The sequence below is a fragment of the Xenopus laevis genome, chromosome 2L (assembly GCF_017654675.1).
Source record: "Xenopus laevis strain J_2021 chromosome 2L, Xenopus_laevis_v10.1, whole genome shotgun sequence".
In the NCBI taxonomy this organism is placed as follows: domain Eukaryota; kingdom Metazoa; phylum Chordata; class Amphibia; order Anura; family Pipidae; genus Xenopus; species Xenopus laevis.
Window position 1 is genome coordinate 123,513,590 of NC_054373.1, and position 8,859 is coordinate 123,522,448.

The following is an 8,859-nucleotide window of genomic DNA, read 5'->3' on the forward strand; positions in this document are numbered from 1 at the left end:
TACCTTTTGCCTCAGCCATGTTTCCATGTTAATTCTGCCTGTGCTTTAATAGAGTGTTCCTACATGCCAAAGATCTGTCCCAATGTGTCCCAGCTTTCTCCTTGGTACTTCTCCAAATATTACAAACAGCGAACCCTGAGACACTGTTGTGGACCTCTAGTAATAGCACTATGATGCACCCATGTGGTGCCACTTAACATGCAATGTGGAAGACAAAGCAAGAAAGCACAGAAAATATGACACTGGAAGTCAGGTCAGGTCTAAGGTAGTTGAATCATTAATTGCCACAGCTTTATCAGTTTTGGATACATTTGAGGCCAAATTCTACACTTTGGCATAAAAATAAATATACATCTTTATAAATCTACCCCATATAATTACATTATGTGCACTTCTACAGAAATACAAGCTTTTCTGAGAATGCAGTTACTAAACAAGTCTAGGGAGAGTGTATATTAGAACTTTTCCTCATCTAGTGGAATCACGAAACTGAAGCTCTTAATTATCTAGTTTTGCTGTTATTGCTGTTTCTTTCTTCTTCGCCTTGAGCTGAATGACATAGTAGCTTTTCATCTGGAAAAATGAAAGGGAATTTAATATTAACAGACTTTTAAATTGCTTTTGTTTTTATAAACAAAGGCCTTCTTATCAATACTTTTGACTAATCCCCAGTTAAGCATTGGGGCCATAGCGTGACAGTGGAGAGCAGATGTATCCCCTAAATGTCATGTACTGGAGGGAAGAGTAGAAGTAAAGGCGTAGGGGTCTCTAGGAATCTTTAAGTCTATAACTCTCTGATTTCTACTGAATGAACTATCATTGCTGGCATAGTAGTAATGGATCCATCTGGTTACTCCTCAACCATGCTCCTGCACATCGACAAGAGGGACAAGAGAGAGGTCTTAAATATTGCAACACAAATGTTTTTGATACAGAACATTTGTTTTAAAAGAGTATATGCTTTTCTCTGGATGCCAGAACGTGTAAGCAATGTTGTCATTCTTCATGAAAGTTGAATATTATCTTTATAAAAGTTGAATATTGCACATACTGTAGTATGACTCACAAGCATAAATAACATTATTGTGCCAAAAATTGTGAACGGTAAACTGCCCTTACTTAATGCTTATTAACCTCTGATATTTTCCCAAGAACCATGAAGTTGAATATGGAAATGAACTGTCTAGCCACACAGGCATGCATCTTAAATAACTCCCACGATAAATAGTCAAAAGCCAATACACAAAAAACAAATAAAGAACACAATGGCGTAGCACTTTATTCTGCTTTATTAATGTCAAAATGAATATCCAAAATGTAAATATTACATATAGTCTGACTGTACTTTCACAAACATACCACAAATGCACCATTGACAAACAGAGCAGACATGTTGGCAAGCATAAAAATACCCCTTATACATGCCAACGTGTCTGTTTTGTTCACTGTGTCCCACATTTTTGAATTTGAGGTATGTATGAAAAACTATATTTATGTCAGGGTATTTGTAATATTTACACTTTGGATAATAATTGTGACTGATTATACCTCTATGCCATATTGTCCTATTTCTTTGGTTGTGCATTGGCTTTTGATTGTGTTTGCTGTTGGCTCTATTTTAGTCTTGTATGGCATAAAGGAAAATGGTATATTGCCATTTACTAACTAAGGGTCCTATTTAAGACTCCTCGAGCTTGGAAAAAAGCTGTGTTAATTGACCCAAAACCCAGAGTGAATTCCTTAACTTGCACAATGTTCCTTAATGATTGCTCGTGCAATATTAAATAGGGTCCTTATTGTGCCCTCTCAATGTATTAAAGGGGTTGTTCACCTTTAAGTTAACTTTTAGTAGGTGATAGAATGGTTAATTCTAAGTAACTTTTGAATCTTTTTTTTTTTTATATAGTTTGTAAATTATTTGACTTCTTCTGTCACTTTCCAGCTTTCTAATGGGGGTCACTGACCCCATCTTAAAAACAAATGTAAGGCTACACATTTATAGTTATTGCTACATTTTATTACAAATATTTCTATTCAGGCCCTCTCCTATTAACATTCTAGTCTCTTATTCAAATCAATGCATGGTTGCTAGGGTAATTTGGTAAACTGTAGAGCTGCTGAATATAAAGCTAAAAAACTCAAAAACCAGCAAATAATAAAAAATGAAAACCAATTGCAAATTGTCTCAGAATATCACTTTCTAAATCATATTAAACATGAATTTAATGGTGGACAACCCTTTTAAATATTTCAACCCTTTTGAAATACTTCTGATTTCTGCCAGGTGCAAAATTGGTGATATTTTACCTTTGTTTCTCCTGAGCCAAACATACACACAAAGCATCCTTTCCAGCATTTTAAATCAGAATTGCACATTGAAGCTCCGGGTACATTGGAAAATCTGTCCCTATGGGAATAGGTTGGCAGATAGATCACAGTTGCTCTTTAACCTAAGTTTGTATTTACTGCTGCAGCAAGTTCTGCAACTGTTGCTGAAACTTTCTTGTGATGAAAGATGTGATCAGTTTTTGCACTTGTTGAATGTCTTTATTCTTAGTGATTTGCTTGTTAAAATAGCTCCATGCTTTTAAATTCAGTAGGTGCCCGATGCTCTAGAAACATGCACTAACATAACATTTAATCAGCAAAACAAGGCTTTGAGACAAATAAAGATAAATTTATTTGAAATCGCTGGTACTCAATCCCACGTGGCTGTGAAATGGAGTAATGTCTAGAGATTTCATGTATCACACAAGGTAAGGTTTTGGCTAGAATGCTAAATAAATACAGGAAATAGCTAAGCTAATATTCTCTTAAAAGAATCTACTTCTAGAATTCCTACCACAAAGGAATATAGTTTCCTAATGGTAATCTTCCGACTGCTTGTCTCCATGCACATATGCTACTAGTTTCTTACTAATTCAGCGGGATTACTTACTGCAGAATATGATGTCTGCTTTGAATTATCCTACAACCTGAGGAGTTCAAGATTCACATGAAATCATGTATACAGGGTGGCATTTTTATTCCATGGAAAAGATGAAGGTGACAACTCATGTTCTGAGTGTGAAAGCTTGAACATAAGTCATTATAGTTCTCGGAAATGAGATGTGAAATGCCATAATGCCCTAGAACTGAAACAAATGAAATTTATTGATTTGATATCTTCAAGACCTCTTACATATTGCAAATTCTGCACCACACAGTGAAACTGATACTATTATTATGCATTATTTTGAGAGTGTAAATATATAATTTCACAGCATTCAAGCACATTATAGCTTTATCCATTTATGCAGCAGTCAAATCTAATTTGGTTTTGAAATAAACATTCCTGTTTTTCAAACACAGAGCTGACCAAAAAAAAAAAAAAACACTGCAATGAAAATAAAGACGAGTAAAGAAAAAAAATCTCTTTATGTGACACCTGTTTTACATTTAGGGAGGTTAGCTAGATGCTTGCTAAATCAAAGCTTGATTATAGTTTTTATTTTTCCTGATAGAAACAGGCTGATAGGTTCTATAACACAAATGCAAAATTGGGGTTCAGACCCATATCCCATGCTAAAATGGGTAAAAATAGAAAAACACAGCTGTATATCAATGTCAAATTCATTAGATATGTAGCGCTATAGTAAACTGACTTGTGCTAGGGCAGTTTTAGCTACTTTCCTTTGTGGGCTGAGACCACAGATGAGCTCTCTTTCTCAGGGGTAAGCCCTCGCAATGTTGTGGAGGCAAGGGTGTAGTGTAACTGTAACCTGGTGCGAAAGCACAATGATGGGCGCCAGTAGTTCTTTAACAGTTGCACAAAGAACTGTATTTATTGAACAATAGCACATAGATTATTTAGCACATTGATCCACAATGGAGTATAGAACATACACAGCAGCATAAAGGAAGCATATACTCACAGCACGTATAGGCTGAATCCCCACAGGCTAGGGAATATACAGCAGAGAGTAAGTTGACAGCATGTGATGGGTATTGCCCAGTTTTCAGGATATCTTCCAGTGGCAGACTAGGGGAACTCCTGACATTCCTATCTCAACACTTGGTTCCTTAATCTGGGTCAGTAATACCCTGGGATCTTAATCCCTCTAATCTCCTCGGCGGAGCCTTGAGCTGCTCAACTAAATAACCTCTCTATCACTCCTAGACCGATCTATAAAACGAGTATAGCTGTCTAATTACTAGGGCCAAGGCGCCTAGGGTCGACACTACCCATTCCCTTCCAGCCTGCTTGGTTGGGCTAAAGCAATGGACCCAGAGCACATGGTTCCTAAACCTTTTATACTCTGGCACAGTGCCATCTGGTGTACACTGTGTGAACTGCAGGGGTTACATAAGCACAAGGTCCCCATAAGGACCCACTGAGGTGTCCATATTACTAGGGATGTGCCTGTCTGTAAAGTGTAAGGGTGTCTAAGATTTTCACATCCCTACACATAAATAAGTTGTAAGTTTTGCAGGGCTGAGGCATCCTTCCTCTTTTGTATTAACATTTTAGCACTTAATCATGTCATATATATATATATATATATATATATATATATATATATATATATATATATATCTCTTTTTTTTTCTCTCTCTTTCGTTGATGCATTTTCTCCATCACATACATTTTATGAATGTGCAATACTGCATATACACAGTTATACATATAAATATATGCATATACCCAAAAATACACTCCAGTGGTCCATTTTTTCATGATCCTGGGTGCAGCACAACTTAGTGCTCATTCAAGTAATATTTGTGGCCTGGTCCAAGTAGCGTTAGATTGGAAATCCAGTGCTTGCTGCAGAGGGCAGTGCTAGATGCCATAAGGCAATCTGTCCTTACTGCCTGCCATTGGGTAGGTGCACAAGTTAGAGGACAGTTAGGTGAAAGTTAGTTGATAACAGGATTTAAAGCCTATGTGCCCCTCCTGTTTACCCATCATGAATACAGTGGTGCAGAAGAGGCACACCCAGGTCTCTCAAGCAGAACAGAGACCTGCTATAATTCTGGCAGGGTGCAAGTGTGCAAAAACATAGTAGTTGGCACAATTTTAACCACACCCCTATCTGGAATCCTATGAGACCAATTATTTTGTTATTGCCTGTTATTTATATAGCACCCACATGTTTGTGTGCACTAGAGGCAATAGTTCAACTACATACCCTTTAAATGACAGTATAGTATTTTTCAACATTACTTCAATATTTTTCCTTTATATTTTAAGTATGATATATTGATCATTTTTTATAGTTCTTGCACTAAAAAGCAGAATTCAGAAACTGAAAATAAAGTCACACTCTACTACCTGTTTGAAGTGCAAGAAACAAATCATCAGTCCACTAAGAAGCTCTCTGTATGAACAAACTCATAGCCCCCCCCCACCTGAAGCCTTTATTAGGCTGTGAAATAAAGAGCAGATAATTATACAGAGGGCTTCTCCGTGGACTAGTGATTTGTTTTGATTGTGCTCATATGACCCTAGGAGCAGAATGTAACTTTACTTTCAGTTTAGTTTCATACTTCAAGAAATACCGAAAACATAGATATTTCTTAATTATAGGCAAAAAGTATGTTTAGCACAAGTTCTATTTATTAAACTAATGTTGAAAAAAATGGGTATAAGTCCTGTTTATTAAAAGTACAGCCTTTCCTGCATATATAATAAAACCACTAAATTTGACCAGGTGCAGTAACCCATAGCAACCAATGAGTTTCTTGCTTTTAAACAGACTGTACATTCTGATTGGTTCCTAGTGGTTGATGCATCTGGGCAAACTTAGTGCCTTTTATTAAACTTATTAGACTCCTTTCCTGCAAGTCATTTGATTTATGGTTGCCACCAATTTAGTATTTTACTGGTAGGTATAAATTATACTTCATGCCAATTTTATAAAAGGGGTTGTTCACCTTTAAATTAACTTTTAGTATGATGTAGAGAGTGATACTCTGAGACAGTTTGCAATTGGTTTTCATGTATTATTATTTTTGGTTTTTGAGTTATTTAGCTTTTTATTCAGCAGTTCTTCAGTTTGCAATTTCCTCAAATATGAAAAAACTGTATTTTGTACTTGCGCTTTGCATCTTGTCCTAAAATCATAAATGAGTCCTAATTTTCTGTAAATTAATCTGTTCATACAATATAAATGCTTCAAAGTTGGGTTAAGTTCTAACTAGAATTGATTTTAACAATTTAGACAGGTGAATCTAAAACTAGTGGTGGGGGGTAACAACTAGAAATGATCCTCTGATAGACCTATTATGTTTTGCCATATGTTGTAGACCAATCATTAATACACCTTCTACTCATAATGATTAATACAAATATTCAGAGAATTATACGTTCCATACCTATGTTTCTAATCTTACTGAACATAAGCCATAATGATTTGTTAATGGTGGGACAAGATGAAGCATATTCATTTACATTTTATTAAACATTAAATAGATATATGCAGGGTTTTTTCCTGCATGCAATAACCTGGATTAATTGCTTCTGAAACAACTCAACCTTAACTTTTATTAAACTTTTCTTTAACACCCTTAATATTGTATCTGCCAAAAATAGTTTAATGCTATAACTGAAATGTCTGTAATATTTTATTGGCCATAATCAGTCATTTTTGGCAGGTAAAGATAACATACAGTAGTTATAAACAGTAGTGGTTAACATCTTGAATTTTCAGTATAAAATATGTCCACATTAACATGCTCAGACAGATGCTTTCTGTGACTAATAGTTCTTATCACTGGAATGTTGGCAGGTTCTAAATTTTTTTTTTTTTTAAAAAAAGGGTATTAAAGCCCCAGTAACACCATTAAGTGAAAGGAATTTGTATGCATTTGAATATAATACACTATTACAGAAAAGGAAATGTAAAATTACTAAGTAGTGCCAAATTGTTAGGCAATTCAAGCATGGCAATATTTGGGTGCCACCTTAGGCACCAGACCTAACAGCACTCACTAACATATGGGAGAGAATCATCATCGGTATGAGTGTCACGTCACATCTGGCTTGCTCTGTGATGAGCCCTGTACCCCTAACCCCAAGCTCTACCACCAGATTTAAGAATAAAATCTCCTGCAGCAGCTGGGGGGATTTTTAAAATTTTTACTTAATAAATATATTGAATTATATAGGCACAGAGGGCTGCCTCCCAAAAGCTGATGCCATAGACATAGACACTCTATATTAATACGACCCTGCTGCTGTAGCGAGTTTAGTCATTCCCTGCCACCCCGACTGGTCCTTCTTTTCTAAAATAAATGCACCATCTTGGGATACCAGCTGCTGAGCACAGCACCACCAACTGTATTCCAAGCTATAGGCAACGATGAGTGAATTTACTATTATACATTTTTAGGCTGAAAATCAAACTATTCTCAGTGGCTTAACATTAGGGGAAAGCAGATCCCATGGTTGCAGGGGAGACCAAGAACAGGGAGCCCTGTCTGCAGGGTCAACTTCCTCTATAGCATTAAAATTACCCCTCCCGTGAAGGCGGTTGCAGGCGGGAGCAATTATACACACCGCCAAGCCCCTCTGAAATACATTTTTGGCAGGGGGGCCCAGTGCGCACTTGTTATGCCACTGCCTGTTCTGGTTGAGTCTTATAAGCAACAGGCAAGTTTGTCAAGAAAGCTTTATTTATGTGCCAGGTCTCTTTGGAACATTATTAGCTGCTACTTGTAGATATAAGAGATAAGTAACATACCTCCCAACTGTCCCTTTTTCGGAGGGACAGTCCCTCTTTTGACAGCTCAACCTGCACTGAACAGCCAGAAAAAGAAACAAAGTTTCTCACTTAATTGGCTTTTAGCAGAGAGCCCAGAACAGGTAACAGGTGCAAATGAGATACTTTGTAACAATTTTGAGACACAAAAACACAGTTTAGATAAGGAGAAATATTTTCAAACTTTCATAACCTGCCAAATTTTGTAAAACAAACATGGTAATTAGGGGGTGTGGTCACAGAAAGGGGTGTGGTCAAAAAAATTGCTGCGCTTCATGCGGAAAAAACATTTTTGTCCCTCTTTTTACTTCCAAAATGTTGGGAGGTATGAAGTAAAGTTTTTTTACCTGGTAACAGTTTTGCATTGAAATTTCACCAGCAGCATACTTTTTTTTGAATCTGAGGTAGACTTTCACCATGCATTCTCTTTCACTGAAAACAAAAGCAATCTTTTGTGGGGGAAAAACAATAAAATGCAGACATCATTATTATGCAGTGGCATATAAACAGTTTTCAATAAATTAATAATACATTAGGCTATGGATTACTACCTGAAAGACAACAGGACCATTTTCTTAATCCTGCACATGAGAACTGGTACATCATGTAAAAGTTCCTACCTCAGTTGTGCACATTGGTTCCCTCTGCAGTAACAGAGCAGGAAGTGTTCCTGGCAAATATGGTTTTACAGGAAACAACATGTAATTAAGTGCTGAACTTGTTTTATTTCACAGATTTAATTAGGGGGTTGCTTAACGTTGTACCTTTTACATATAGAACCTGTTGTCCAGAATGCCCAGGACCTGGGGTTTTCTAGATAATGGATCTTTCTGTAATTTGGATCTTCATAAAATCATGAAAATCATGTAAACATTTAATAAATTCAAAATAACAGATTTTTCTTCCAATAAGGATTAATTATATCTTAGTTTGGATCAAGTACAAGGTACTGTTTTATTATTACAGAGAAAAAAATTGGATTATTTGATTATAATGGAGTCTACGGGAATTCTTCTTTCCGTAATTCGAAGCTCTTTGGATAATGGGTTTCCGCCTAACAGATCCCATACCTGTAATAGATTACATTATTTCTAATCAGTTCAGTTTTTTTATGAATATG

The 8,859-nt window shown here is 36.2% G+C and overlaps 1 long non-coding RNA gene across 1 annotated transcript; it reads right to left on the minus strand.

Annotated features, from left to right (window-relative positions):
- Nucleotides 1-256: 256 nt before the first annotated feature.
- Nucleotides 257-8,194, minus strand: LOC121400026. The gene is made up of 2 exons (XR_005965491.1): nt 8,087-8,194; nt 257-573 (listed from the first exon to the last, which is right to left on the minus strand). It is a non-coding gene; the product is annotated as an uncharacterized LOC121400026 (long non-coding RNA).
- Between the last annotated feature and the right edge of the window lie 665 nt (nt 8,195-8,859).